The following is an 18,158-nucleotide window of genomic DNA, read 5'->3' on the forward strand; positions in this document are numbered from 1 at the left end:
AACTCTCACAATCAAACACACACACACACACACACACACACACACACGCACACACACACTAAACCCAAAAGCTCTCCAGGGTTCTGTCTCAAGCCGAGCCAAAAACCCAAGCTGGGGTAATCCCGAGGGAGCTCAACTCTACCACCGGCTCTCCCCTCAAATCCTTTTGGGTCAGAAAATCCAGAGAGCAACTGCTCCTCCACTGAAGGGAGGAGGAGGAGGAGGAGGAGGAGGAGGAGGAGGAGGGGCTTGTTTTGCTCACAGTCCTATACAGTGCTGATGTCCCTGTGGAGACACTCGGACACGGGGGCGATTCGTGACTTTGTGAGGCCCCAGCTGAGTGTGGCCAGCTGTGTGCCATCCTAAAAAAACACACATACAGAATATATATATATATATATATAGTGCATATGTAGTGTGTATGTTGTCCCCCGTCTCCTGGGGTTCAGCAGCACATCACATATTTTGAAGTTTCAATCAGGCGTGATTTTGTCACATTAGAGAGGTGGATAAAAAATCTACAGGGAAGCAACTTCTCTCATCACTCAAAGCTTTCTGGAAGCACAACAATCAGTTTCAGACTAATCCAAACCAAACGCAGCGGTCAGCTAATCAGCTGCGAGGCCGCGAGGTTCGCCGTGAATCATGGCACGGCAGAGTCGTGCCGGATGGCGCGGTGCTGGCACGGAAAAATCAGGAAATGGGCCAAAGAGGAGGCTGTTTAACAAGCGAGCCGGAGAGGAAAGATAACACAGATAGATACGGCGAGACAGAGGCGCTCAACATGCTTCGCTCAGGGGCCACTGCTGCAAAACGACAGCAGGCCAGGGGCCAGGGGCCAGTCACAGCAGCCCACACATCTTTATAGGATTTCTGGAGGTTTTTAGGATTTTAGGACATTTCTGTAATTTTAGGGATTTTACAGGATTTCTTCACTTTTTTAGGATTTCAGTAAATTTTTCAGGATTTTAGCACATCTCTAGGATTTTCAAACATTTCCTGGATTTTAGGAAGTTTCTGCGTTTGTAGGACATTTCTATGATTTCAGGAAATTTGTAAGTTTCTAGTCTCTACAGTTTTAAGATGGATTTTAGGATGTAGGCTTTCTGGACATTTCTTTGATTTTAGGAAGTTTCTATGATTGATTGATTTTTTAAAAATCTTGAACAAAACAACAAAAAAGTAGTTCACTTCAACACTTCAATAACAAAAGAAAAAGAAAAAGAAGACAATGAATTATATTGATTTTAGGACATTTCTAGGATTTTAGGCCTTTATTTCTGTGACCTATCAGAGGCCAGATTAGGCCTGTACGAGGTTGTCAATAGCGCTATCGGGGAAATCAGCGAGCACTAATCACAGCCATAATAGGAATCCATGTGCAGGAATTAGTCATGTTTTTGTGTAAATTGTGACATTTTAAGTAACATTTTTCTGGCATGTAGAAACAGAAGTGCCTGTATAGTACAAAGTGTCCATGGATGTGCTGCTCACATTCAATTCCCCGAGGAAGTAAATCATTTCCAGCAAAAGTGCAGGTTTGTTGCTTCGTTTATGTGATTATCTTCAATCCAAATGAGCACACTTTGAAAAAGAAGAAAGCTCGGCCAACTATGCAGCATTTGTTGATTAAAATTTACCTGAAGACGAAGTAAAACCCTTCATACAAATGACCCCCCAGCATCAAAATCCCATCGTCTTTGGGGATCCGTTATAAGAGGCTGTGCAGATATGATTTACTGTCGTGAAATATTTACATCTAATATCCACATACAATCTGTGAGCTGCTGGAGTGGCCTAATAACACCTCATTTCCCATCCCCCCTGTGCAAAGCAACCAAAGGTCAACATCTGCTCTCGCCAGTTTGGAAAACACTGGGAGGCAGAGGATGACTGGGAGGGGAGGGGGGGCGGTGTCATTAATTGGCAATCGGAATCTCAATCACTTCATGAGCTCTGTGCGGTAAATGAACAGAACATTTGTGTAGGTGATAATGACGCGTGGAGTAATCGGCAATAAATAAAGTAATCTGTGTGCAACAGGAGCTCAAACATGCCTGTAAATGGATGCACATACAACATTAACGATGGCGGCTGTCACGACATGTCACGCCTTCATGAAGAAGGCGTGTTCAAGCTACAGTGAGGTGTTATGAAATCGAGTTTTTTCCATCCTTTCGGCATGGCTTTAAGCACTACAATACCCATGAGCCTCAGCTGCCATTGTCAAGGAAGCGTTGTGCCATAGCTGCTGAATTCAACCAAAACTGTCCCACAAATTTAAAGTGGTCCAATTAAATCCTCGTCAGTCTTCTGTGTCCAAGAGAAGAATTTAAAGGTGAAAATGTGTTTTTCCGTTTGAAACAGAAAATAGGTTTCAGAATATTACTTTAGGATTTTAGAACATTTCTACGACATTAGGGCACTTTGAGGATTTTAGGACATTTCTAGGAATTTAGGACGCTCCTCGGATTTAAGACGTCTCTAGGATTTTTGGACGTTTCTCAGATTTTAGGGCAATTCCAGGATTTTAGGATCTTTCTGGCATTTTCAGACATTAGGGGCTTTCAGGGGTGCAGGGGATTTTTTGGGGGGGATAAACAAGCCCTATTTTGATGCTGTTCTATGCACTCTGTTACCTTATATAGTACAAAAAAGTTTCCAGTGTGAATCACTTTAATTTTATTTTTAATTAGGCCAATGAGCGGCCCCCCAACCATTTTCTATCAGGGGGCCAGATTTGGTAAAAACTGAGTATCAATAACCTACCAACAAACTCAACATGATTTATGCACGAGAATGTATTTATCAAGTAAAATATCTACAAAAAAAGGTGTGTTTGAACACATCGAGGATAGGAAAAAAAAAAGATTAATTTTTTCTTACGGTGAAAACTGCATGAAGGAGCAAACAAAGTTTTTACAGCCACCGATGAGACACTGAGGGCGCAAACGACACGTGTGTCAATAAAGGTTTGAAAAGGTTAATATAAGAGAGATGATGACTAATTTAAACTGCATTTGCATATTCATGGGTATGAATAACAACAAGCTGTGATTGTTTCTTGATGCCAGTAAACCTCACACATCATCAGGACCAACTTTACTTAAAGAAATCGACGGGGACAAGAAGGGAAAAGATTTGCCGTCCTGTCTTTTGCAGTCAGACTTTGTGAATTAGTCTTAAAAGACAATCTCTTCCTCTCAGACTTTTCCCATCTGCTGCAGTCGGCTGTTCCATCCAGAATATCTCATTAATTCCAATAAAATTGTTGATATTGGATTTGATTTGCGTCCTCGTGCGCACAGCATGTATGGATCACTCTGCGTGGCATCTCACATTTCACACATCTCATCACTGCGGAGAAGAGAGACAGTCCCCGCAGAGAGACAGCAGCTTCTGCCAGAGGTCCATCATATAAATAAATACACAAACACACCGAGGCACAAACACACAGGCATGCTGAGATATTTGGAGTCCAATGACAGGATTTGGCTCTAAAAAAAAAAAAAAAAAAGAAAAAAATCCAGTTTATCTGCTTGCTGACTGGCAGGTTAACCCTGTGAGGTCTGCGAGACAGAACGCCGAGCATCAGCTGACTAAGTGTAGAATCAGGCCATGATCAAACTCAAGCTCAGATTTTCTCTGATCCTCGGCTAGAGTCGTCCGAAGCGTCACCTCCGAGAGCTCCTCTCCGGCAACGTCCGCCTCTGTTTTCCAGAGCGAGCGGCTCTCCACGCAAATTATTCATCAGGCCAAGACGAGACAATCTGCTGCAAAACGGGAACTGAGAGAATGGTAACTAACTGTCACGAGAGAAACTGGTCGAGGCCTTTTCTTCTCTCCTCTGCTGGTTCAAGATGCCAAAAAAAAACAACAGCACATCAATCTTGCATGCTGTTGACAGATTTCGGAACACCTTTCCAGCGACATTTGCTTCGCCATTTGAATAATTTGTGTCATTGTTGTTTCACGGCCGGACCGTATCAACAATTTACAGCAGCTGTGCGGGCTCCAGCGGCACTGTGTCTTGTTTGGTATTTCAAACTATGACAAACTTTATGTGACAGTTGAGTTTACAGTGTAACGCTGATTCAATATAAAGAAGTGCGAGGCTCCCAAACCTAATTTGCCACATATGGTTCCCCGGTGGCTCAGTTGTTCCTCGCACTACAACTGTTTTGATTTATCTCACGACTTCACGGCCATATGACTCACTTTCATATGGATACTTTCATGTTCTCTGCAGATTTGTGTAAACTGTACAAATCAGAGAACATGTTCTTGATGAAGTGGTTATAGGCTATTCTGGATCATAAAATCATTTCGTTAGAAGTCCTGGTATAAATAAAATATTACTTTTTTATTAAAGGGGACTTTTTACACTGATTTTCAGGGTTGCATTTAAGGTTTCTACCAGATCATCTCTACATGCCTTAATGGCCAAAAGACACTTTATTCGTCTCTTACTGTCTGTGCTGTAACACGTGAAATCACGCTCTGGTTTAGCACCTGTCCAGTGTTTAGGATTTCGGGGGATATATTGCACGCGTCCAGGAAGTGCACAAGGCTTTAAAGCTCATTTTTGTAGTGGCTAAACTGTGGAACTACAACTTCCAGGTCTGTCCAGTCAAATACTGTTTGTATTTCGGGTATCCAGAATGGTTTGAGGTATTACTTGCAGGGATTACTTTTGCATAACTCATTATTGGAAATTTTGGCCGTGTTTTATGTGAACATCTGGAATTCTTACATAATATATATTGCAGAAAATACAGAAAAGCAAAATAGGTCCCCTTTGAAAATTTTTCATTGAATATTTTTTAAGTCAGTGTACACTGCCAGACAGAAAGCAAAAGCCTTCTCAGGCAGTGCAGAGATTGGTTTGACAGGTCCAGTCTTTTTTTTTTTGTTTTACAGTAACAAGGAGCTGAATCATGAATCAGACAGCCAGGACCAGCAGCCACTGCACATGTCCATCACAACGCAAATGGCAGTTTGCATTACTGCAGTCCAAAAGCCTTTGTCAAACCGCCAGCTAGTCACAAAACAGGCAACCGTCACAAGGAAGAGATACAGCTGACAATTAGGAAGCTGTCACTGTCATTCCCTCCCAATCATTCACGTATGAAACAGAGCAGCGGGCCAGACTGAGAGGATGGACTTCAACTCTTCCTTTCTTGCTTTAATGTTTAGCTTCACTGTTTTCCTCATTATCTCCCATTGATGCTTCACAGAGACTTGTCAATTCTCACTAGTGATTTGGCTGTCAACCACAGCACACAGAGGGCATCTGGCATGTCTCATGACCCCCGATTCGTATGACTTCCAGGAAAATGCTGCTTCCAAGCACAGCAGACAAAGCAAAAAAAATGTAATGGTTTAAAACTGGTGTCATTTAATAACTTTCTGCTGCATCTCAAACAAAGGGCCTGGAGAGAAACCCTGACCTACACCTACACTTTCTATCATTTGTATCAGTTATTATTTGTTCTACTGTGGTTCGACTACTCAATATTTAATTTAATTTCATTTCATTTAGTCTTATTTTGTTTTATTTTATTTTTACATCTTTTATTGGTTTTAACCCTTTGCAACCTGGCTTGATTTCTTACAAAAACATGGGAAGAAGACAATAAGCAACAACTGAAACATGGCAAGAAAATAGGGTGGGGGATGATAAGAAAATTACTACTCTTCATATTATTATTTTTTTAATCAGTTCTGATGCACATGTCTTTATATTATTTATTGCTTCATTCTTCATCTTAATTATGATTTTTTTTAGCTTTTATTTTTAATAGATTCACTTTTATGTCCAGTAGATGGGTTTGTCATGTTCCTGCATGTCAAATGTCCTATTTAAATAAAGTTTTACTTGCTTCCTTGTCAGTTTAGTCATTGAGGTCTTGGGATGTTGCAACAACGGAGACAAAACTTTACAATGGGAGTTCATCGACCGTAACATCAGATATGCCTCATAATCAGATCTGTACTTGTTATTCGTATCCATCCCACAGACATCGTTATCAGTATTTCAGAAGCTGCGGTAACTGTTGCTAAGAGCATCGAACTTGATACCAAAGAAATGAGTTTGAAAATGATTTTAACAGCTGTTATCTCCGTAGGTCGTCTTACATCAATCTGTCAATCTCATCTTTGTCCCGCTTATTTTCATTTCCATCTAAAATGGCTCCGGCACAAAACGATGAAAAATTAGTAAAAGGTGAAAGGAAAATTATCTCAAAAAAGAGAGAGAAAGAATCATTAGAAAATGTTTAAAATTACCACGGAAAAATACAAAAAAAACTATATTTATAATTTTCAAAATTACCAGAAATTATTATTGTTATTTATATCAAATGTCTTATTTTATTTTATTTTATTTTAGCACTTTTTTCTAGGTAATTTTTGTTCTTTTTCTTTCATTTTTATTTAGATAATTTTAAGTAATTTTTTGTTTTACTTTTACAATTTTTGTGCTGATTTTTGGGTCATTTTTTTGTTAAGTTGCTCATTGCCTTCTTTTCATGTTTTTGACAGAAATCAAGCTAATTTGCTGCAGCTGCATTGTCAGTGAGCACTGGACACTTGACTTGAGTTTAACACAAAATGTTGTAAATAAATTATGTGAAATTAAACTTAAAGCAAACACACCCATTTTCGTATTTGTACAGTGTATTTGGAAGAGTTTGGGTGATAACGTGTGACTTATGAGGTGTTTTAGGTATGTGGAGACTTGCTTGACTCTTAACCGTCTAAATGTCAAGAAGTTCTCAATGTTAAAACTTGGCCAAATTTGGTTCTCATAACTTCATGATAAAAATTCTTATTGAAAAACACTTAAATATTCTTCAATGACAAAACAACCATTTCAATATGATTTCACTTTCTTAGCTTGTCTGCAGCTCTTCACTCTTATTTCCTAATTCAGCGAGTCTGTAAATGTTAAAGAGTTAGGAAATCGCACATTTGCTAGAGAAAAAACAGTATTCCATTTTTGAGTTTTTCCGATTGAGTGATATTATGCGACTTCCCTCTCGGGATAACATTCCAGTAACCATGGTGATGGATGTCCAAAATGTTGGCAGGTTAGGGTTATGAGACTTAAGAAGATCTCGGTCTCTTACCGCCACCCTATGTGACACATCATATGAGCTATAAAAGCGAAAAGGTGTTCCAATTGCAGTTTTGCGAAATATGGCGTTTTCGCCCGAAATACCACCTCATGTGAGCGTAAATACATGTTTTGCGATAAATGGGAGTTTTTTCTAAATTGTTTCCATTTGCCGTATTTTATATTTGCAATTCCAATTTGCGAAATTTGAGGATTAATGGAAACTCACCTAATAACTAAAAGGTTGCTGCAAAAATACAAACAAGTATGTATATATTTGTGTATCCAGGGTACTGTAGGTGGAGATGAGTCCAACAGACTCCACAGGTCAAAATGAAGTAGGTCAGGGTTACCAAAAAATGTCAGCAATGGTGTGGGAAAGATATATAAGTGAGAAAAAAAACCCTGCTCTGCCCTATATTTAATGATTTCTTTCCCTGACACTTTCTGCACCTTTGACAGTTCATACGAGCATCATCCCCATTTTGCTTTTCTCCTTTCTGCCTTCATTTTTTTATTGTCTATCTCTATCTATCTAGGTCTTACTTGTTTTTCATCTCTGTCTCTGTGTGTCTGTTACCATGCTCCTCTAATTGTTTTCTCATCTCACTCTCCGGGGATGTGTAGGCATGGCCTTATTATCCCGGCTGATCAATGTGATTTATAGGTTTAGGGAGCGAGACATGCAAACTTTCTCATCTCCTGGGGATAAACCGAAGAAATCAATCACGCACTGTGTGTGTGGGCCAATCCAGACCTGAAAACTACTTTCTCCAAAGACCATCCTGCAGGCAGTAGCACTCTTCAAATCCAGCGTCTGTGTCTTAAGTTGTTTTTTTTTTCTCCCAAATACGCAATTTAATCTTTATACCAGCATGGTGCTCTGTGGGTAAGCTAAAAATATACTCTATCTTGATGTTACTCAGCTGAAACACCTGGAAACACATTTCCATGAGTTACCATTTTACGTCTTTTACTCTAGTTCTGCTGATTAATTTGTTTGTGCCGTTGCTCGGTACAGTAATTTGCCACGATGCAGATGGCCTGTTAATATAATCACGTTGGCCCAAAGGAGGACAGCAGGAAATCATATAGCTGCGGAGATGATTCCAAGCAAGATTTGATGGTGATTGTTGCCTGTTTTTTCTCAAAGATGCAGCGTTTTCAACTTTGTTAGAGAAGAAACAGCAAGAAGCAGCGCTCTTGATCCAGATCGTCTACATGCCTCAGACTGGCTGATAAAGCCGCAGGGACAATAAACGCCTCCCAAAGACCGCATCGGATTAAAGCCACTCTGATTTCTTAAAACCTCTTCCTTATCCTTGATGATGGATCATGCTGTGCACCTGCCAGACAGGTGTGTGATGTCAAATCAACATACGGCAAGCTGCGTTCGCCACAGTGGGACTTCCACGGGATCGATACCGCTGCAGTTTAGCATTCAGAATCAGCCTGAAGCCTAAACGGATCAAGTATGCATGTAAAATACTCTGAATCATCTCCAGCAAACTCAGCAAGGTCAGATGTTTTTTGTCCTTAAACTATTACCACTGATAACTGCTTTCTGCAGAGTTGAGAGATGTTACTGCTGAAGAATCAGATTCTGCTGAATTTTGACAGTGTTTCTAAAATCATTTTGAACTGCTTATGAAACTGTTTCAATTTAAAACTGATATGCAGGGACGACATTTTTCTGTTGGCCAACCCGGAAGCTAACATCGCCCTCATTCCCTCATCAAAAAGCACACGGGATTTTTCCATTGGATTTTGGATCACTGCAGAAAATCAGCTCTGTGGTAAACAAACGCTAACGATACTTACACATTTTGTTCAGGAAGATAATCTTCACAACTGAACAATACTTTCAGATTTGTTGAAGCCTAAATGCAATCGCCAGAAGTTAAAAGCTAATGTAATTAATAAACAATACACGCTACAGCCACGTTGCCATGGGTACGAGGCTGTTTGGCGCGGTTCAGTTTGATGATATTCTGCAGTCTTTTTTTAAAACATATATTACTAATGTAATGTGTTATTACCCAACACTGAACGCTTCAAGAGCCAAAATCTGCTGCATGCAGATTTTGCATTCATGTGCATATATCTTTTCATATAAATAACTTGCTAAGTTATTCTTCAATGTCCATTGGATAAGATCGAAGTGGATTCAGTGGCCTCATGCAGTGAGGACTGCAACAAACTGAAATTACTTCTGGTTAGAATTCCTCAAGTGTTAATTGTTCAGGAGAGTTTTACCAGAAGCCGAATTATCCCCAAATGTCCCTTTCTTTCCAAAACAAACAATTCAGGTGATTTAAACCAGTAAAAATACTGAATAAAGCAGTTTCACATTACAAATAGGTATTTCTCCAATGCTGTTTGGCATGTCTGAGACAAGCTGCTCTCCCCACTGCTGTGAGTGCTCAGGTTTTAACTTATTATCTAGACATCAGGAGGATTTTACCAGGAGCCAAATTATCCACAGAGGTCTTCTCCTCTCCAAGACAAACAGACCAGATGATTTAAACTGGTTAAAACACTGAATAAAGTAGTTCCATGTTTTAAAAAAAATGTGTTTTATCAACTTTCTCATCACAGAGGGGCTGTCAACTACACTGGCTGAAGGAAAAACGTGAATGGTCCTTTCAGGAGCCAATGTTTGGCTTTAGGCTACTGTGGAAACATGGCGGTGCAACATGGTGATCTCCGAAGACCAGGATCTGCTCCTTATGTTGATATTAACGGCTAAATGTGCTGGAAAATGTTCAAAAAGTACTGATAAACACACAAAAGTCACAGTGTGTCATATAATAAATCATCAACCATGTTTCCAGAAAAGGGGAGGGATGGATTGCACTTTCAACGTTGCTGCACGAAATTAACTTTTTGACACACTGGCAAATTTGGCTTCTAAAAAAAATCTACCTTTTACCAGCCAAATTAATAAATCCCCTTTTTTGTTTCACACATTCGCTTAAGCAAATTCAGTTGAGATAATAATAAATGCAAATCTTGTAAACAACCTTAAAAGATTTGATCGCATTTGGCGCTCGGCAGGTGTTAATATCGGACCTTGCTGACAGTTTTTACTGTGATTTCAAAGCATGGTTATAACACACGGTTATAATTGAAATTTGAATGATATTACTAATCATCAGGGAATTTACCACGATTAGCCTCGCTAGTACACACTGGACCTTTAAAGCATGTGGAGAACAAGACAAATATTAGAACTGAAGCAGAACAATAAGACGTCCTACATTACATTAAGCTCCTATATTGGAATTTATGGACAGTTATTTCCTTTCTATGTCAACATAATTGGCCAGTAAAGTTGACTCTGATTGTGTTTCTATGGAAGGGAGGATGTAATTAGCAGTAATCAAATCCAAATCACTATTACGGAGACTTGACTCTGACTGTGATCTGGTGACGTTCGAACATCTCTGAGTCCGCTGAGCTCATCGGAAACGCTCCCCAGTCTGCGGGGACACAGTTTACTGTCGCTGGCTGATTTTTATCTGCCTTCCAATGGCTCGATATCTTCAATTAGCTCCAATTAGACTTGTTTAGCAACAATTAATCATTAATTAACCAAGGGAGGTGGGTGGTAAATACTTACTTATTCATCATACACATTTCTTGTTTTGCTCATGATTATTTTATGAGCCAATTTTCTTATAATGTGTGCGCAGCACTCGAATCTAATGTTGGGGGGCGGCTGGCGTTCCTGATTGCACATTCATCATGGATGTTTGACCATAATCTTTTATCCGTGCTTCAGACGGTCCGCTGATGAAAAAAAAAAACAGTGGAGCGCAAGAGCCACAAACTTAATAGACTATCACTCCCCCTAAAAAGAACTGATTGTACTATTCGGGAGGGTCACACACACTGTCAGAGGGGTCGCGGCAGAAGCGATAACAAAAGAAAGACTGGGGGGAAAGTGAGTGCTGCGAAAGAGTGTATTTTGAGTTCTGCGGGTTAATTCAGAGGCTTTCAGCTACAATTGCCGTGTCTAAACATTCATGAGCCGGAGAGGGATGAAGGGGAGGGAGGGAGAGAAAGAGGGGAATGGATGGAGCAACAGCACAGCGCTCAGACACAAGAGGGAGAGCTGGAGAGGCAGCTGCTGCGCGAGCTCGTCCACAACGCTTCGAGCAGGTAGAGCGAGCACAGGAGCGAGAGAAAGAGAGAGAAAGAGGGAGGGAGGGAGGAAGTCTTTTCACCTGAAGATTACTTTGTCTCACACTTCTCTCACCCCGAGCGCTGTGAGGAGCAGCGAGGAGGGAGCAGAGTTGATCAGGAGGTGCCAGATCTTTGCTCTCTGGTATTTTTTTTTTTTTTAATATATTTATTTTTGCTCTCTTCTGCACTGGGGTCAGCTGGACTTCTGTGCAAAACCCCGGTGATCAGCCTCTACTGGAAAGACTGAGAAATAGAATCCGGCAAGGACAAAAACGAAAAGTGAGAAAACTGCAGAAATAAAAGCTACAAAGGAGAAGTTTCACTGAAAATCTTCCAAAAGGTAGGATTTATTTATTTGTTATTTCTGTGCTGATGTGCGTCTGATAAACCTGCACCACCTCAAGTGGTGAATGCGACTACTTATACGTGGATTATTATTTAAAAAATCCCTATCACATATTGATTTGTCTCACATGAAGATGAGAACAACCTGTTACAAGGTAAGTCTTTAAAAGCAGAGCTTCTTCTATAGATCATCATTTGCTGACTTTTTGCAGCAATTTGTTCTATTTGTATGTGCCACATGAGGAGGAAATTACAAGGTAAAGTCGAACAGAAAGGACGAAAAACTGAAAATGAAGAGCAGAGAGTGATGAGAAAAATCAGAAGGAGAGAGAGAGAGGGAGAGGGATGAACCGTGGGGAGGCAGAGAGAGAAAAACACGAGTGTGAAGGAGAGTTAGATCGAGAAAGACCGACAGAGAGAGTAAAAGAGGAATAAGAGGAGGAGGACTGGAGTGACGGGGGGCTCGCTGGCAGCCAACTCAGTAACCAAGGCAGCTGACATGAGGGAGAGCCAACAGGGGACAGTGGGATTTCTATTTTTCACCCTTGCCGAGATACTCCGGGGCTCTGCCAAGTCCCCTGCCTCATCCCCCACGGATAAAGATTTCATTGTGCGGATCTGTGACCGAATTCATTAAGCATCTACATGTACTCTCTCCTGGCTGCTCTTACTCTCTTACGCTCCCTCTCTCTCTCTCCTCCCGACTCCCTCTCCACTCTGATACTCACTCTCTCCCCCGTCTGCTCCTCCCCTCTCGCTTTCATTACGGTCTCAATTGGCCCTATAATCAGCTCCGCTCGTGTTGCATCAACAGTTGTATTTTGTGCAGCTCCGCAGAGAATAATAAACACATATGGTACCATTCTTGAGGGATTTCTATCAAAAGAGCTACTTTGGCAAGACAAAGTTTATCAACCTTGGTGCATCAGCTGAGGGTCACGCTTGATTTAGTAGATGGGAACTTTGCTGGCGCCATGGGAATTTGGGGAATTTTAGGCCAGTAGGGGTGTGAAATCTGGCTGACTTTTTAACAGTATTAATGTCAAAATGAATTCCAACAGAAAAAAAATTACCTCCAGAGGAACGTAATATTACAGTGCTTATAATATATCATTTTATAATGACACTGGATGACATTAAGGACTGCAGCTCCTGTCAGCTCTGTGTTGGTTTTTAGTGTCTTTCAGCTTATTGTTTTGGTTTTACCACTCGCAGCATTATTATTCTGGTCCTATATTTCTTTTCCAGCAGCTGCAGCAGGCTAGAAGCTCTGGTAAAATAAATGCAAGCTACTTGCCCAGCACTAACCAAGCTTTAATGTGCGTTTTCTTTGAATAATCACAGCTTATTTAAAGATATTATGCACGATTGTAGGTTATGGTTTATAAATGTGCTAGCCAGAGAAAGAGAAAGAAAGTAAGAGCCAACCCCAGATTCCCTCTCTTTGCTGTTTTCTTTAATGCTGTGGATCAGTGCTGCTTACGGTCTGGTACCTGGTCACTCCCTTTTTGTAAAGCTTGTTTGCAATGATGTTGGGGTATGCCCATCAATGTCCTAAACACAGAAAATAAGAAAAAGGGCAAAATCTCTGCAGAAAAATAACACTCTCAACAAGTCAGCGCATGTTGCCGGTCTGCAGTGGACTTACATATTACGCTCTGGGTATCCTTCTGCATCTGCTAATGATGTTGCTGGATGCCACTACTGTGATGTCAACAAATTCACACGGTGGCATGATGATGTTACGTTTAGGCAACAAAAGCACATGGCAACCGATGCCGAGACGTCAACAAATGGACATGCTTGTACGGATGGTAAGTTTTAGGCAACAATGGCACATGGTAAAGTGTAGAAAACAAAACATCACATTCAGACGAGAAGCAAACACTGGACTCCGATATAAAAGTCTGGGGTTTGTTGGCGCCAACCACTGCCCCTCCTGCCCGCCGTATGGGGACCTCTGTGCTTCTTGTACTACATCATTAGCAGCTTTTCAACCTGTCGTTGTCCAGCGGAGTATCACGTGGACACGAAAGGTGGCTTTTGGTGTCAGGATCTTACACCAACAGCACTCGAAAAACTGAAAAACTTCTTAATGAACTGAAGGGTAAACTTTCAATAACAGCAAAACTATATCAAAATATATTTACAAACTCTCATACAACTTCTGTAGTTTAATCCAAACCTTAATTTTCCAGTCGTACATTACGTTGTACTGCACGAGTTGTGTGAGAGTTCGTAAACTGATTTTTTTGAAGTAGTTTTGCTTTGCTTTTGCTTTGTTGTTAAACGTGGACCCCTATAACTTCCAATTCATAAAGACATATTTTCTGTTTTTGGATTCTTTTTTCACCCTTGAAGTGTGTTTTCTTCAAGAATTCAACATAACACAAAGTGAGTAACTGATACACAAATGGTGTTTTCAGGGGTGAAACGTTCCTTTAAGAGGTTACGGTGAATACAAATGTGCTGTTATAGAGAAAGGGATGAGTGAAGCTGGAGAAAGCTTGATTCAAATGGTTTTTATATGTGTTCACTGGACATATCAAAGTCCTTTCATGCCTTTCTAAGTCATCATCTCTTTAGGTAAAAGGCTGGTGAGAGCCTCCTTATTGTTTCAAGGATGTGAGACACTTTGCTTGCGGTGAAATCAATAGCCCAGTAAATTCTTAATTGAATGACTGCAGGGCCTGGAGCCTGGTGGTGCTTTATGGGCTACCAGAAGGCGCCTTTGAGAGCACGCAGAATAACAAGGACCCTGCCGGCATTGTTGTGGTCTGGGAAACAACGTCATGTCAATCAGCCGGGCCTGGCAGGCGTCAGCGGCGGAGGGAGTGTCCAAGAGCTTGTATGCCTGCCATGTTCTGCTTGAGCCAAGGCCGGTGTCACATTACCTCCAATTAGCCTTTGTTCCTCTGAAACACTTTTTTTGGCTCATTTGATCATTATGCAGCACATTTTCCCAGTGATATGTGACACCGGGGAGTGGGATCAGAGATGTCATCGCGGTGATTGAAGACCCTCGGGGTAGAAACGCAGCTGACAGCAAATGGACAAACGTCAAAATGAGAGTTTTCTGTACATGAAACACCCTCATAGTATTTTGTATCAGAGTGAATCCTTTTGTCGGAGATGTAGCTCCTCCGTCTGAGCTGCTGATGGATCAACTGACCTCGAGGCTCTTGCAGCCACTTGAGCTAAAGGGAAAGCCTACAATGCATACTTCTTGTCAATTTACCGAGTGTTATGTTTGTGTCACGCTGCACAATCTCGCTCTTTGTTGCACTTTGTTAACCAGTTTGTCCACAGTGGAAAGTATGCTGATGTCTAACAGCAGGAACAGTTTACCAAATAAGTATTATTTTAATATGAAATTAATGGAGGTCTTAGTGGATTGAACCTTATAACTAAACCAACAAAAGCCAAAGTTTTTGTTTCAACCATTAAATATTACTTTTTTTCTAATAAATGGGAAGTAATGGACACAACATGAGAAAATTAAAATACATGCACTAAGAGGAGCTGCTGGGATACACTGGAGACCGTGCTATTGAATTTTATAAGTTTATAAAATCAGAGATCCAGTCTGTACCAAACAATCCAACCATGTCCAAATTTCTCGAAATGGTTTAAAGGCACATATTAACAAAACGTGTTTTATTCCAACCAATTGCTAGGATTAGAAATATTAACAGTTTCTGCAAAAGATGACTGCACCAGTTTTGTAGTCGAGACCACATAAACTAAGACAGGGTCATGAACAAGACCAAGATGTGTATTAAGACTGAGACAAGACCAGGACTTTGAGGAGTTGACACCAAGTCAAGACCAAGACCAGACCGATAGAAATTGTTTATTACATTCGTATTATTCTACAGTGAAATAAAGAGAAGTCTTCTGGGATTTAATTGTACGTAGACTTAAACCAATTTGATTTTCTCACATAAGGTTCTTGTTGACATTTTTTTTTAAATAAATCTGAAGTCATGGATAGAACATGAAAAACATTTTAATATATGCACCCTAAGAAAAACTGTTGAGATAGTCAGGAGACTACTGCACTGCCAAAATTTTAGTACGAGTCCACTGATCCAACATGTACCAAACAATTCAAACATGTCTAAGTCTCTCTAAATGGTTAAAGACGCACTTTGGAAAACGTAGTGTAGCAAGGCTTAGAAATGTCAACCATTTTATATCTGCATCAGTGATGGAGTCAAGATCACCTAAACCAAGACCAGGTCATGACCAAGACTACAGTGTATCATGACCAAGACTAGACCAAGACCAAGTCAGGGCGAGTCCCTCACTGCATGACACACTTAAAGAGATACTTTGCCAATTTTCAACCAGCTTGGGATCAAAACAATGTGAGTAGTATTTGTAGATTTATTGTGGTAAACTTCCCTCCATTAATCCAATGCCTAGATATCCCACGCTACTTCTCCTCACGCCAAACGACTTTTCAAGTGATTTTAGAAAATAATGAGAGTTTTACTACCTTGATGTTTGGATAAAACCAAACAAGCTTAATAGTATCTGAGGTTCTCAGTCTTGGCTCGAGCAAAAATGGAAGTTTAATGATGTGAACATTATCAATGACCAAAAGCTGAGCTCTCTCCAGCACCAATCAGGAGGCAGCAAACCAGGTACACAGTGAACATGGACAGGACTCTCCAGAGGTACAAGAACACGAACAAGCCTCTGTTATCTTTTTGGGAAAGGAGGAGAAACTGGTGAAGTTGTGGAGTAAACAAGAGTCTGTGCTTAATTTCGGCATGTATCTGATCCTACAACCTTCATTTAATTTAGTGAGAAATCTTAGTTTTTGAAATGTTTTGCTTCTTATTCCCACAGTCCTCTCACACTAACATAGCAAAACTAACCAACAGAAGCTGGAAGCGAGTTGAGGGGACAAAATCCAAAATATCAAGTTTGCACACACATACAGTTTCTTTGTCATATAATATTGATACTGAATTGACATTGATATGCTGTCAACATATGACGTTTTGATCTCTGGGGTTATGTGTATTTGCAGACACATAAGGCATTGTTGAAATTTCATAGAACTTATAGAGAGTTTGGCATAATATTTTCTGACCAGAAACAGAAAAAAATTATTTGAAAAGGAATCTTGTAGTATCGAAAATGTGAGCCTGTATGATCCCCAGTCGTACAGGGTCAAAAAGTGTGTTAAATGTGAGAGTGTCTGTCTTTCATCTTTCAAAAGTATTTTCAAGGTCTCCTCAAAGTTTTCTAGTGAATGGTATTACTGATACCCCTCCAGCTGATGTCTTGACCGCTCTTGAGATACAATCCTACGTCCTCTTTGTTTGACACCGAGTCACAACCGAGCAAAACTGTAGTCGAGTCCAAGACTGAAACCTTGAAAAGGTCTTTAGACCAGTTTCTAATACTACAAAAGTAGTCTGCACTAGAAAAAACAAGATGTGCACTCTCTTAACAAAAAGAGTCACGACCAGCACTTTTCCTGAGGCATCTGTTTAGCACCACAAGTTAAAGAAGAGGCACGCGGCGAGGAAATGCACTGAGGCAGCTAAAAATACAACTGTAATTTAAACTGTCAGCAGCAACACAGCTAATACAACTCCTCCACCTTAAACAACACCTACAGCAAGTAATAAGTTCATTCCCGTGACATTCGGAGTTTTTAAACACAGGCAGCAGTCCCCCCTTTTTCCCCTCAATGCATATACTCTACAATAATGTGTGTAATTCATATAAGTGCACGAGGCATTGTTTGTGTGTAAGTCAGAACAAATTCCTCAATGCCGGAGCCTGATCACGCACCACAAGATGCAGGTTTCCATTTCATTAAGCTGCTCCTGCAACTCCCTCTAAGCTCAGACAGTGAATTATTCCATCCCCTCTTGGGTTGAAGAAAGCAATCATGTTTTCACTTCTTTTTTTTCTTTTTTTTAGCAGGACTGACTCTTAGGCAACGGATTCATTCAAAATGAGAGTTGCTTAAAGTAATAGACAGAAACACCTCATCTTTAAAATTAATTTGAATTGATTCTCCCTGGTCCTTTTCCCCCTCCTGCTCCGACAAGGTTTTGAGAAAGGAAATTTTCAAACGTCAAGGCCACGTGTAAAAATCAATTTCCAAATGAAGCAGATCCGAGAGATGAGTCGACTCTCTCAGTAGTCCTCACAGTGGGCAGGAGAGCCGGCTGAGCACATACCCAACTCGCTTTAACTGTTGCACGGTAACTAACACGCTGTAGAGCTCATTAGTTTTCACTGAACAATGGGGGATTGCCTATAAAAAAGATTAAAAAAAAGAAACAGCTCTGCCTGTTTTTAATTCATTTCCAAAGTCCACAAACGGTGACTGCCATGATTTGTGTGTACTTATACTGCTCATCTTAACGACTAAGATGACATATCAAAATCACCAATAAACCACTCCCCAAATGACAGAGGTTAAAGACAGTTTGATGCCATCTGGTTGATTGTAAATCTTTAAAGCCTCTGCTGCACT

General features: G+C 40.5%; 1 protein-coding gene and 1 long non-coding RNA gene across 2 annotated transcripts in view; one reads left to right on the forward strand and one right to left on the reverse strand.

Annotated features, from left to right (window-relative positions):
* Window positions 1–18,158, reverse strand: part of LOC148186077 (uncharacterized) — a 152,550-nt gene that overhangs the window by 55,536 nt on the left and 78,856 nt on the right. The gene's annotated exons all lie outside the window — the stretch shown is intronic.
* Window positions 11,362–18,158, forward strand: part of LOC148186078 (cadherin-20-like) — a 96,040-nt gene continuing 89,243 nt past the window's right edge. Inside the window, exon 1 of the mRNA XM_088072066.1 lies at window positions 11,362–11,645. The gene's annotated coding sequence lies outside the window, so the exon portion shown is untranslated. The remainder of the gene's footprint in view (window positions 11,646–18,158) is intronic.

Source organism: Plectropomus leopardus, chromosome 21 (assembly GCF_026936395.1).
Source record: "Plectropomus leopardus strain MGB_pleo_1.0 chromosome 21, ASM2693639v1, whole genome shotgun sequence".
In the NCBI taxonomy this organism is placed as follows: Eukaryota; Metazoa; Chordata; class Actinopteri; order Perciformes; family Serranidae; genus Plectropomus; species Plectropomus leopardus.